The sequence below is a fragment of the Ambystoma mexicanum genome, chromosome 9 (genome assembly GCF_040938575.1).
Source record: "Ambystoma mexicanum isolate Mex_15411 chromosome 9, UKY_AmexF1_1, whole genome shotgun sequence".
NCBI lineage: Eukaryota > Metazoa > Chordata > Amphibia > Caudata > Ambystomatidae > Ambystoma > Ambystoma mexicanum.
Genome location: NC_090931.1, coordinates 808,941,120 through 808,955,189, shown reverse-complemented (window position 1 = coordinate 808,955,189; position 14,070 = coordinate 808,941,120).

The following is a 14,070-nucleotide window of genomic DNA, read 5'->3' as shown; positions in this document are numbered from 1 at the left end:
TTTCATTGGCTTGTTGGCATTGAGTCAAGAGCACTCACGGAACCCATCAGACTTTGAAGTTTGTGTTCCTCTTATGTGGGCACCATATCATTCCAGGTACCGTTTTCATTCTAATACCCTTTCCAGTGTGGCGGCATGCCCTTCAGGAGGTATTGTGAAATGCAGCATGCATGGTAGTCAATATAAAGTTGATGAGTTGATCCTGGTTGACAGCAGAATTTGATAGGGTGCCTATGTCAAGGTCTTCTGCCATAACGCCTTCTAGATCATTTTAATAAGCCAACCGATTATCTCATTGCTTATGTCCACAACTGTGCCACTTTGCTACATGTGCATCTGGCACTCCTTGCAGTACCTTAGCTCCATCTTGGGATTCTGCTCCTGCTTCTGAGAGACTGAAAAGAGGACTAGTTGGTCTTCCTCATTTTTATGTTTTCTCTATTCAACTAATTGCAGGTTAACTTGGGAATTTAAGCAACTTCTGTTAGGACGGGTTAACACCCAGGCCTCCCAAGCAAAGGATGGACTGAGCTAAGGGTAGGACTCTATAACCTTATGTATAGCTTTCAGTGCCCCATGTTAGCTACTGTTTGGCAAAGTGTGCCACATATATATCTCAATCACAACACTCAAACACAAACAATATTTAGATCAAACTTCATCACATAGCTTCACTTAGACAGCTATTTACATAAACATGCATTCTCCTCAACAGCCACTCTGCGCCAGCGCACACTCATGAAATCAACTACTTCATCACCACATGCACCACAGACATGCTCTTTCTCACATAGACATGGCTCAAACACCACCTCAATCCTATCATCCCTGTCATGCTCTCTCCACACTACGTTATACATCACAGAGGCATCACTCACAAAACAGGTGGTGGAACTGCCATCAAATACAGAGGCTCATGCACACTCAGCATCCTCACACACCCACCATATGCATCCTTTGAAGCCCACTCTCTCAGTGGCTGCCCTCCATCATACCCACACCCCACATTTATCCACCTCAATTACCACCGCCAACACAAAATCGCAACTTCCACATTGAATTATCTGACTTCACTACGAATAACTACAAATCCCCTGGCACAAATACCTATCTTTGTGATTTCAACGCAGGAAGTTATGAACCAGACACGACCCCCAAAATTTACCTAGCCAACATACATTGCTGACAACACTCTTGACCTCCTGAGTTCTTGCAAAAATACAGTTTCTGTGCAAAATCGAATCTCGGTATCCTGGGCAGACGACTTTGCCATTCCCTTGGTGCTCACTCTCTCAAACAATATCCCACCATTCTCCACACATCCCTCCTCCTCCACTCCAGCAAGGCAAATTAAATGCATCAAAAACACAGCTCTCACCCCTTTCATACCATCTCCCCACTCCTCACTCTCACCTCATCCCACTCCAAACCAATTACAACATCACAATTAACCAGGTACTCAACCAAATGCCCCCAAAAACACAAACCATGGTTCAACAATGTTGTGGCCTGAATGGATGACAGGACACTGTAGGATTTCTAACAGTCTTTATTGACTGACAAGGGAGAATGTCTTAAGACGGACCGGTGGCGCAGGGCGCTTACTCACTGTTTACTGCCCAGGTCCTGTGCTTCCCCAGTTACTTCACTGTGGAGGGGTTGTGCTCACCGGAGGCACGCCATAAGCTCTTAGGGCCCCCATGAAGCCTCCAGTGGCTGTGGTGTTATGCCCTAAGAGCTGTGATGATGATTCTCGAGTTGACTCTCCTTTTTCCTGTAATCAGGAGCAGCGCTCCTGTACGACCGCTCTGGCTGGCAGCGCGCCAACTCTGAAGCAGGAACGTTTTCCCGCGGAGCGTGGGCTCGCGAGATCCCGTCTATCGAGATCTCGCGAGAACACGCTCCCGCGATCACGTGATGTCCCCACACACCTCCTCTGCTGGGAAAAAGGATGGGAGGTCACTCCATGATGAAGTCCGCATATTTCCCGGGCTTCCTTCTCTCTCTCTGGGGCCTGCCTGGATCCGGGTATGCAGCGGGATCGATGAAGTGTCCTTGGGAGGGTGCTGGTGATTCAGGATCTCTTTGTCCAGCTCCTTGCTGTGATCCCCTGGGTGTGGTTGGGTAAGGGGAGCTTGCGAAGTCGTTGCGATGTTGCGGCTCTATGATGTCTCCACTCGGGAGATGATGGTTCTCGTATGGCTCTTGGCAGATCTGATCTCCTCCAGTGTCTCCAGGGGAGTGTACAGTATCATCTTTCCTGCGGTACATGGCTACCCTCTCTAGGTTCCATCTCCTGCCATCGCTGGTGCGGATGTGGTTTGTCCCTCTCTCCATGACTTCTATGGGACTGCTGTATCTGGAACCTGTGAAGGTGTCCTTGTGGGGAAGTCGTATCTTCACCAGATCCCCTTTGTTGACTTGTGTGTGTGGAGCGGCTCGGCGCAAGTCCCCCTGTGCTTTCATTGCTTCTTTGTTGCGCTGCATACGGCACGTTACGTCAACCATGTCAACGTCTTCGTCGGCCCTCACTTGCTGAAGCCATGGTGGTACCAGTAAGGATGCCGCCCTTCTCCCCCTCAGCAGATGGAACGGGGACACACTGGTGACGGCGTTGGGGGTGAGACGGTGGGCTGCTACGGCTTCTTTGACCGTCTTGTAAGGGTCTAGGCCCGAGGCGTGGGCCAGTTGCAGCGCCCCTTTGATGAAGCGGTTGGCCCGCTCGACTAGGCCATTTGCCTGTGGGTGGTATAGACTTGCTTTCCGCTGTTTGATGTTGTTAAGCTTGAGAAATTTTTCCATTTCTCTGGAGACTAGTTGGACTCCGTTGTCCGTGACGAGTTCTTCGGGCAGGCCCTCCCGCTGAAATATGGCGGTGAGGGTTTCAATGACTGTTCCCGTGGTGATGTCCGGGGTGAAGTCAGCTTCCACCCATTTGGAAAAGTAGTCGACCAAGACTATCCCGTATCTGTGCTCAGGGGGCATGTTGTCCAGCGGCCCTATGAAATCCAGCCCCAGTTTTTGCCACACCCCTTTGGGGACTTCGGTGGGCAGCATGGGGGCTTGCCCCACGGCTAGGCGCTTGTCGCTGTTGGAGCATTCGTGGCACCTATCGACCATCTGCCGAACGTCCTGGTCCATACCTGGCCACCAGTATGCGTCGCGTATCCTTCTTCTGGTCATGTTGCACCCTAAATGGCCCGAGTGTGCTCTGCACAGTATGACTTTACGGATTCCGCTGGGTGGGATGATTTGATCACCTCTGAGAATGAGACCGTTCATGGCGGTAATTTCCTCATTCACCTTCCAGTAGGGACGAAGGCCTTCAGGGATCGCTCTCTCGTTGGGCCATCCATTCCGAACCCAGGTGCTTACGTGCCTTAAAGCGTAGTCCTGCTCGAACTCTTCCTGCCAGTGGCGCTCGCTCATTTCCATGTACTCGGCGTTCCTCAGGTCGCCGATGGACGCAACGACACATTCGTCTTCCAGGAATGTGGTGCCGGGGGCGCTTTGGTTGAGGAGCCTGGACATGCAGTCCGCTTGTGCGTTTTTCCAGCCCGCAATGTGTTGTATCTCGTAGGTATACTCTTGGAGCTTCGCGGCGATCCTGGCCAGTCTGGGGGTGGCCGTCTTGGTGCCGCCCGGGCTCAGCATGTGAATTAGCGGCTTGTGATCGGTGATCAACTTGAACCTTGTCCCCCATACGTATGATCTGAAGTAGTCGACGGCCCAAGCGCATGCCAACATCTCTTTCTCTACCGTAGAGTAATTCTTCTCGGATGAGGATAATGCCTTGGATGCAAATGCCACAATGTTCTCTGTGTCGCCTTTTTTTTGGGTCAAGGTGGCCCCTAGGCCGTATGCGCTGGCGTCAGTGGTGATGTAGGTGTCCCATTCAGGGTTGTATGGTTTAAGGCACGGCGCGTGTAGAATCCTATTCTTGATTTCGCCGAAAGCCTCGTCTTGTTTTGGGCCCCAAGAGTACGCTGCCCCCTTCTTCAGAAGCTCCCTCATGGGAGACGTGGTCTCAGAGAACCTGGGGACGAATTTGGCATAGTACTCAGCTAGGCCTAAGAATGAGCGCAGTTCCTCTTTAGACATCGGCGCCGGCGCCTCAGTAATGGCCTCCATGAGGTTCCTCTTGGGACTCACCCCATCACTCGAGATGCAGTACCCAAGATACTCTACTTTGTTCACCCCGAAGACACACTTTTCATGGCGTAGGTGAATGCCTTCCTCCTGAAGTCTGCTTAGGACTGACTTGAGCGCCTTGTCATGGGTCCCGCTGTCCTTGGCGTATACCAGAATGTCGTCTTGGAAGAATGAGACATTGGTGAGGCCTTTCAATAGGGAGTTCATCATCCTCTGGAATGCGGATGCTGCGGACGATAACCCGAAAGGCATGCGGGTGTATTGGAAGGTGCCAAAAGGAGTGATGAACGCCGTCAGGGGGCGGGAGGACTTGTGTAGGGGAATCTGGTGATAGGCATCACGCATGTCCAGTTTCGAGAAAATGGCCGCCTCTTTCATCATGAGGACGATCTCATTGATGCTGGGGAGCGGGAAGCTATCCGTGATCACCTCCAAGTTCAGGCTTCTCAGGTCGATACAGATCCTGAGGTCGTTGCTGGACTTCTTCTTTACTAGTACTACCGGACTCAGCCACTCCGAGGATTCCACGGTTTCAATGGTTCCTTCCTCGACCATCTTCCTCAGGTGAGCGTCCAAAGCTGGTCTTGCGGTGGCAGGTACCGCCCTTACTTTGTGCTTGACTGGAGTAGCTTTGAGTTTCAGTCGAATTTTGTGTACGAAGTTTTTCACTTTTCCCGGTTTCTCGGAAAACAGGTTTGGAAAGATCTCCTTATAGTTTTGCGCTGCTCCTGACGAGATCATGAGCACCTGTTCCGGAGTGCTGGGATCTAGTTTCATGCTGAGTTTGTGTTGGTCATCCCACCCCAGCATGCTGGACCTTTGGGAGAAAAATACACCTTGGTGGTGGTAGACCTCCCCTTGAAATCGATGCGGGCCTTGATGTAGCCCAACAGGTCGACCGTTGCCCCTCCAAACACGGTGGGTTTTTGCCTGGTGGATCTAATCTCCACTCTTTCTTGTCCCATCATCTCCTTGTACGTGTTGATGGGCAGAATGGTGAGGTCGGATCCCGAATCAGCCATGACGCGCGTTTCCATTCCGTCCACTTTAATGGTGCAGTGGGGCTTTTCTCTTCTGGCATGGGGGGCATTGACCATGACAACCATGGGTCTGTCCTGTAGTTCATCCTCATCGGTGGAGGTGCAGTCACCGTCAACACGGGACACGGTTTTCTCCCGCCACATGCATGCTGGAGCCACGTGGCCAATGCGTCCGCACTTGGAGCATTCTTTATTCCTGGCGGGACAGTCGCGGTCGTTCGCCATGTGCTTGAGGCTGGCGCATCTGTAGCATTTCGGTGCCTCCCTTTTCCTGGGACTTTTGTCTTTGGGGCCGTCGCGGGATTGCTTGTCTCTGCGACCTCTCCATTGTAGCGCCGCCATTTCGGGCACGGGCAGGTGACTTCCCGCCTCCTTGCGTCTGCTGGAGGTTTCTTCCTCCGCCCTGGCAATCTGGATGGCTTTATCGAGGGTGACCTCCTTCTCCTGGATGAGTTTGTCCTGTACTTTCCTAGAGTTGGTGTGGACGACGAGCATGTCGCAGATGACCTGTTCTGCATTTTCTCCGAAGGCGCACAGAGAAGCGAGTTCTCTCATCCTGGTGATGTAGTCATCCACGGTTTCGCTCCCTTCCTGTTTGCGAGTGTAGAATCTCAACCTGTGCAGTACAATATTCTCCTTGTTAGTGAACCTCTTCATGATGCGACGCGTGGCTTCTTTGTACACGTCGTCATCATCGGCGTCTTCGTCGGCCGCAGGTATTTCTTTAAGGCCTGCAAAGATACGCTGACCTTCCACCCCTAGCGCATTCAACAGCATCGCCCTCTTCCTGATGGGGGCATATTGCGTGCCGCCCACCGCTTCCAAGTAGGTGGAAAAAAGGGGTTCCCATTGCATCCACGGAATCGCCGGTGTCCCTGGCAAGGGGAGAAACGCGGGGGGTGGCGTGGCGCCTTGCATGGTGGGTCCGTGGGACTGCAGGTATCCTCGTCGCCAGTTATGTTGTGGCCTGAATGGATGACAGGACACTGTAGGATTTCTAACAGTCTTTATTGACTGACAACAAGGGAGAATGTCTTAAGACGGACCGGTGGCGCAGGGCGCTTACTCACTGTTTACTGCCCAGGTCCTGTGCTTCCCCAGTTACTTCACTGTGGAGGGGTTGTGCTCACCGGTGGCACGCCGTAAGCTCTTAGGGCCCCCATGAAGCCTCCAGTGGCTGTGGTGTTATGCCTTAAGAGCTGTGATGATGATTCTCGAGTTGACTCCCCTTTTTCCTGTAATCAGGAGCAGCGCTCCTGTACGACCGCTCTGGCTGGCAGCGCGCCAACTCTGAAGTGGGAACGTTTTCCCGCGGAGCGTGGGCTCGCGAGATCCCGTCTATCGAGATCTCGCGAGAACACGCTCCCGCGATCACGTGATGTCCCCACAAACAATCCCCTCTTCACCAGCAAACAGGAAACCAGATACCTAGAAAGAGCGAGGCAAAAATAACCCCTGCTGTTCTACCAACACTCTCCTCTAAGACTGCAACTCCAAAAACAAGCTGGCATACATAGCACCAAAACTGCCCTCTACCTCGAACAGCTCCATGCTGACCCCAAATGTACTCAAAAACCTTTTAAAATCAAGTCCCTCTCCAAACCACCACCCACCGCTACCACACCCCATCTACCTAAGTATGCAACTCCCTCACGGACTGCTTCAACTGCAAAATGCACAAAATTAGACTAGCCCTCTTTTGCACTTTTTTTCTTCCACTCTCAATCCCAAACCCTCAACACATGGGGCACATTCCATCCCATCGACCAAGATACCCTCATCAGCCTCACAGCCTAAACAAAACCAGCATGTTTCCTGGACAACAGAATATATATATGACAGGGCCTGCCGTAGCGGCCTTGTAGTTATGGTTTATTTGCTCAACTCATAGAAGGAGCCAGAGGCGTTCCTAGGGGGGGCTAAAGGGGCTATAGCCCTCGGTCTTTTGGTTGTAGCCTGAAGTGGGAGAATGGGATAACACCCTCACCCCAGTCTCATCCAGACCATGGCCTAGGGGATCACGGCCCGAGCACCCCCCACGAGAGGAGTTCGAACAATTCCCTTCCTTACCAGATGAAAAAAGTATCCTGCTTCAAAGGCATACACATACGAGGAGCATGCCCACTAGTACGCCCTGGTCAAGCCGACGCATGCGCCATGGACCAGCTCGATTAGAAACCAACCACGAAAATACCATCGTTAGAGATGCCATGATGACATAGCCAACAGACAAGAACACACGTGCCACTATGCACACTGGTCACTCACACACCAACCCACACGAAGAATATAATCAGTGCTATGACGTAGCGGACTGACATACCCACGGACATGCATCGTTGTTATTTTTCACATAGGCCTTCTACAGCACAGCAGAAACGCAAGATGCCTGAAGAGCTCGTGTATATGCTTGCTGATGCTTTCTTGCTACCTATCCCTATGAAGACACCACCATGTATACCTAATGCTGCGTATGGCACTCTGTCACCCCGCGACCTCCATAGTATGGATTATATACCGCCACCCATGAACTAGGCCCAAGTAGGCCGCAAGCGAAAGTCCCAATGCAGGAGCCTCGCAAACGGAAAATCCTCCCAAGACGAAATACAAGTGCTGACCATGCAGAACGAGCCCCCAACGAGAGCTCACAGCCAAGGCCCTGATGTTGCAACCCACCCAAATGCCGCGCTCTCAGTGCCAAGGTTACACCTGCCGGTGCCAAGCCCTCAGAGGCAGAATACAAAATCTAATGCTCATAATTCTACTCCAGCTACGGTCTCCCCACACATGACCAAGCTGAACTGACAAGATGCCAAGCTCACGAGACAGAAAAGTGCCAGGGTCCCACGTCTGGGAAACAATCTGCAACAACAAAGCGACAAGATGGACACCTACAGCGATGGGAAAGACATGCACACCAGCCCGTAAGCAGACCTGTCCATTGTCCGCCACAAACACATAGTTGCACATTGTTGCTAATGTCAGGTGCACCGCGAGCTGGGAACGGCGATGGTCCCAGGCTTGGGGGCTCGCGGGAGAACCAATCAGAACACAAGAGGCTCATCATTGACGCCATTATTCTTAGCCAATCACCAAGGGTCCCCTTGTAACAATTCCGATGTAGCAACTGTCAGGGACAGCCTAAGTGTACCACCTGACCTGTCCTTATCCACTAACATTTCCTCCCATACGATAACTATACTAACCCTACCACTCGGGGAACCAACCCAAAGTGGCGATAGGTTTTGTGATGATTTTCCCAGGTGACGCAAGTAGCGCGGCATACTGCTTTAAAAAGGGCCTGCGAGCCCCACTAACGACGAGAGCCTCTCCGGATGCATACGGTCTGAGCGTATCCCTGCCGTTGCTCTAATAAAAAGCAGTTATTACCTTGCTCTTGGGTGTGTCTCATACTCCTTTTGGGACGCGGGAGGAGTTGGGGTCTCCCCAGCCCGGGAGGTCCGCGGACAGCTTTGCCAGCCCCTGGGTAAATCACCCCGACAAGTTGAAGGCACTGCTTAGATATGTTTGAGGTCTATTACCCTGAGAGCATCATTCCAAGGCCTCTTGCAACGAGGCAACCCGGCTGCGTGGCCCCCTCTGCCGTTGCCCCCTTTTGAGGACTACAGGGCCATCGCGGAACTGTGAGAAGACCGGACAGCGCAATCCGGATATTGGCCCTCGGGAGCCGACTTGAGAAGTATCCCGCCCGCGGTTGGCGAGTGTCCAGACGTGACCCAGACGACGAGCTGCTTTGGAGGGATGCACGCGGTCAAGCGGCCCCAGCTCACGAGGACTTGGTGAGTATGACACACCTAACCAGCAATGTAATGTTGTGTGGGAGGGGGGAGGAATTGTGATAAGGGTTCTGGGAGGTGTTTACAGTGTGTTGCAGAAGATTTGATTAATAAGTGTTGATAGACGAGTGAGCGATAGTAGGACAGGCATGAGGGCCGTCTTCTACCACATCACAAAGTGAATTGGGTGGAGCCGAAAAGCACCACATGTGGTTGTTGGAAGGAACTGATTTGTCCAGATCGCAGGCAACTGTAGGGGAGGGGTGTGGTTTTCCTATGAATTGACGTTATAGTTCAATGAATAGATGAGGATTCCTACTAATTGAGTGTTGAAGCTCGTTAGGTAGATGAAGTTTCCCCACAGGAGGTAGCTAGTTTTGTTCCCAAGTGCGGAAGACGATTGGCTGGTTAAGCTCCCCAAGGTAATGGGCGTATCACACGCGAGGCGACACAGCGTGCGCAGTCCGATTGTAGTAAGTAATTGATTGTTGCATCCTCCACTCTTGGCGAGGAGGGAAGACAGCTGTGGGGTTTACGGGGGACAAGAGGATTAAACATATTGCGCGCTCTTTGATCTTATAAAGGTTTCTCATACCTGTAATAGTTTACAGAAGTTGGTGACGTCACCCGTAGGGCTTGTATAGGACACTGCGCCCATCTCGTGTTGATCAAGGGGTGGCCGGGGGAAAGGAAGTGGGAAAGGGCGGGACAGAAGGGGAGAGGAGGCCGCGCACAGAGAACGCGGCAATTCTCGATAAGGAAGGGGCAAAAAGGGGAGAGGTGGCCGCGCACGGAGAACGCCAGTCACGCTCGGCAAGGGGGTTGAGAAACGGGAGGGAGAGGTTTTGACAAAGAAAGGAAGGTGGGGCGGCTGTAAAAGCACGCCACACAGCACGCAGCCGCAGGGGGCTTCGTGCGCCATGGCCGCAGGGGGCCATGCTAGTGACATCAAGGGGAACAAATAATAAAAGAGAAGAAACTGCACACTTACAATTGTATTACTTTTCAGCAGACAGTCGGAAGTCCCCAACTTACGGGGCCAGGTAAAGAAGGTTGATAGTGGGAAAAAGAAAATTGTAGCATGGCCACATACTACGGGTCGGGGTCTGGAGTGAGAGGGAACGCTTTAACTACGCCCCTTCAGCACATTTGCACGTCTCTATCACCACATAAGGAGAACTTTATAAAATATAGCATTGACTGGACACAAGGGATAGATAACAAAATACTAACACCATGGCCGTCTAACGGCAGCTTTGGCTCATACACCCAACACTCGCTAGTGACATACATACACAACACCTACAAAGGAAAGAAATTAGCTCACCATATAGAGATGTTTAATTTATGGAAGATGTTCCAGGGTGCCACACCAGGGGCAATGGGAATGTTTACCATGGAAGGGGCAACAGAGGAGAAAGGGAGCAAAGAAACGAAGGAGGGTAAAGAGGAGAAGGAGAAAGGAGGGGGTGTGGGCACGGCGAGGAGCAATGCACTATGCACAGAAGAGGGCAAGAGAGAGAAGGAAGGATCGGTTACAGTATCAGAAGAAAAGGTAGGAAAGTAAGGGACAGACGATATGCCTCTGGCAAAGGTAGTAAAGAAGGAAGAAGGAGGATTGTACCCAGTAACAGAATTAAGAGAAGCCGCCAGGCAACAATTAACAGCCGCTGAGGGGTACTCAAACCCCACGTACAGCCCTTCACCATACACTCCTGCAGATAGCTACCAGAGTGGGGTGGCACAACACAGGCAGGGACAGGGGGAGAGAAGAGAACTTTGGGAAAAATGGCAAACATAGGACCAGATGAATGTATAGCAGCACAGGTGCTCCTAAAGCTCAGAGGGACACTAACAGGGGAAGAAGAGGACTCAGTGAGGAGAGTGAACAAGGAAGAAATAGACAACGCACAGACAGGGACAGAGGTGAGTAATACAAGGGAAGGGCGACTGTCACAGGTAGAGGAAGAAATGTTGGAGAAAAGGTTGGCTGAATTAAGAGAAGTACGAAGCGCTCTGATCAGACAGCTCGAGCAAGAAACACGAGAAAGGAAGAAGGAAAGAAAGGAGAATATGGATGAGCAGGCGAGGATGAAGGAGCAAACAGAAGAAAGGAAGAAGGAGGAGGAGCGGATAAGGGCAATAGCAGAGAGGGTGTCACGCACGGAGCAATGGGAAATAAAAAGGAGGAAGAGAAGGACAGGGAAATGGATCTGTGGAAAAAGAAGATACTATCTGAAAGCGCCAGGAAGTATGAAGAAGGTAAAGTAATAGAGAGTATATTAAAAAGGGAAGGGGGAAAATGGGGGAGAAAGGAAGAAGAGAGGATATTAGCAAAGGTAATTGCAGAGGTAATGGAAGAACTACACAGAAAGAGAGCTGAAATAGGTGGTGAAATAATGGGAAAGAAGGAAGAGGAGAGAGGAGATAGGAGAGTGGAGCACACAGTAAGGACATACACACGCCAGGACTCGGAGGTGGCTACAACGTCAATGCAGGGGGCTGCTGTTAAAGGAGGTGAGCACAAGGAAGCAGACTTAATAGATTTAAGGATGGTAACAGTGGGGGGAAAACGCACATAGTGGGGATTATCTTTTCCTGCTGGATTTTGCAGCGAGGAAGAAGAATGTTTGGGAAAAAGTAGACGAGAGGGCAATAGGGAGAGTTTAGAGAAACTGTACATTAAACGCACTAACTGCGAGTCACCATGGGCGTGCGGAAGAAGGGAAGAACAAAACAAGGAGAAGCACAGATAAGAGAGGCAACAAGGAGAACGCCACAACCATTAACACCGACACCAGTACAAACACCATGCTCACTAACACCACACCCATTGACACCCACCCCTGCGCACACCCCATATGTCGGTAGACTTAGGGACCTCCCAGGACGCAGGCAGGAAGAACGGGCAAGCACGCCCATGGTGAGACAAGAGGGTCACAGGAGAGGGAGGAAGGATGAAGGGGACGATAGAACAAACCTCTGCAATATTGATATCATTGCAGAATTACCTGACACAGAGGAAGAGTACACTGACATAACCCCACGGGCACTGGGGGAAATAAGTGGGTACAATTTAATGCCACTTCTGGAAAGGGGAGTGGCCAGACCACAATATGTCCCCTGGAAGCATGCCGATAAAGAGAACATAAAATGCAGACTTCCATCACTAAGTGGAGGAGCACGAAAGTGGATATATGAGATGGAAAAACACACTGCGGGGCAAAAACTAGCGGTGGGGGACGTTAAGGGGCTCCTGATCTCAATACTGGGGGATGCTGCAAATGACATTTGGAAAAGGGCAGGCTTCCCAGGGGTCACAACAACAGTCACGTCACATGATGGAGCACCATTTGCCAACTGTAGACATGCGCTGTGGCAGGCGTTGAGGGTTCAGTACCCAGACACGTCAGACATAGGAGCAATAACGTCACGCAAGATGCGTGAGAATGAAGATCCTGTTGATTGCATCCAGGAGATTCAGGAGAAGTGGCGCCTGGCAATCGGGAGCCGTGGGATAAAACACTAGCAATTTTCTACCACATACTAATACAAGGGCTCCCAGAGCAAGTACAAAGGCAGCTGAAGAAAATAGTGGGGATGGAAGTTAAGGCCTGGCCAGAAATACAACTAACTATAGTTCACCACTGCAGGATGTGGCAGCAAAAGATGAAACAAAAGGAGGAAGATAGGAAGGGAGAGGAGGCAAAATTGGTACAGAAGAAATTATCAAAATATGCCATGGAAGGAGCACTAATAACTACACCCGCCCCCACACAGGTTACGGCTGCACAAGACACAACAAAACAGGTGGCTCAATTACAGCAGCCAGCACAAATAATAATACAACAGATGCCCCGCCCCCACCATACACGGCATACGCAGGAGGAGGATATATGTATATGGGAAATTGGTACTCAAACAACTACAGGGGGAGGGCGGCATGATGGGAGGGAGGGGTTATGGCCCGCCCACACCACAACAAGGGGGAGGGTTCCGGGGCTACTACCCAAACGGACAGCAAGGATACCAAGACAATACGGGGGGTTTCCCATGGCAGGCCAGAGAACCACCAATATGCTGGATATGTGGGATGGTGGGACACATGTCACGCACTTGCAGGATGAGACCCACCCAAGCAGCATGGGGAGAACAAGTGCAACAAGGGCCTATGGGGGAACAACAAGTTTACCAACAACAACAAGGAACACAGCAATGCCTACCACAACAAGCACCACTGCAACAACCCCAGCCACAAACACCAGCCTACCTACAACAACCACAAATACAGCAGGCACCACCACAGCCACAGATACAGGTACAAACATACACACCACCACAGCAACAGGCGATAGCAACACAACAACATCAAGTACAACCGGTACAGCAGCTCACACAAATACAGGACAATGCAGTATCAACAACTGATGTACCCCTACAGCAGACACAGCTAGTGAAGGTGACAATATTGGGTCATAACCCTTACACAGGAAGCGGTCAGTCACTATATCCACAATAGGACAGCCCGCAGATGTCTTTGATGTGACTCATCCTATCAGTAACACCTAATACTGTGGAGGAACCATGCATACAGGTGGCGATAGGTGACAAAAATGTTTCCTTCCTAGTTGACACCGGGGCCACTAGGTCTTACATAAGGGAGGGTAAGTTTAAATTGTCAGGCAAAGCCATGCACACTCAAGGATTCTCTGGGGCTCGAGGGCTGGTTCCCTTCACTGATAACATCTCCTTATCTATAGGCGATCATGACATGTCTCTTCCACTTCTGTACTCGAAGCAGTCACCAGTAAACATACTTGGAAGGGATATCATGAGCAGATTGAATATGACCATCTCCTTCACGGAGAAGGGCATCATTTGCTCTACACCAGTCATTAACATGCTCACAGCACGACAAATACTGCAGGCGTACTGTGGCCAAACAGTGGCCCGGGCTGAGCCAGTAGATGGAGCCCTCTTCCAATATGGGACAGACATGGCAATAGCATGGTTGCCTGGAATTGAGGGCAAAATTTGAAGGAGGCCAGCAGCTTACCTATTCAGGCCAGAAACACCAGCAA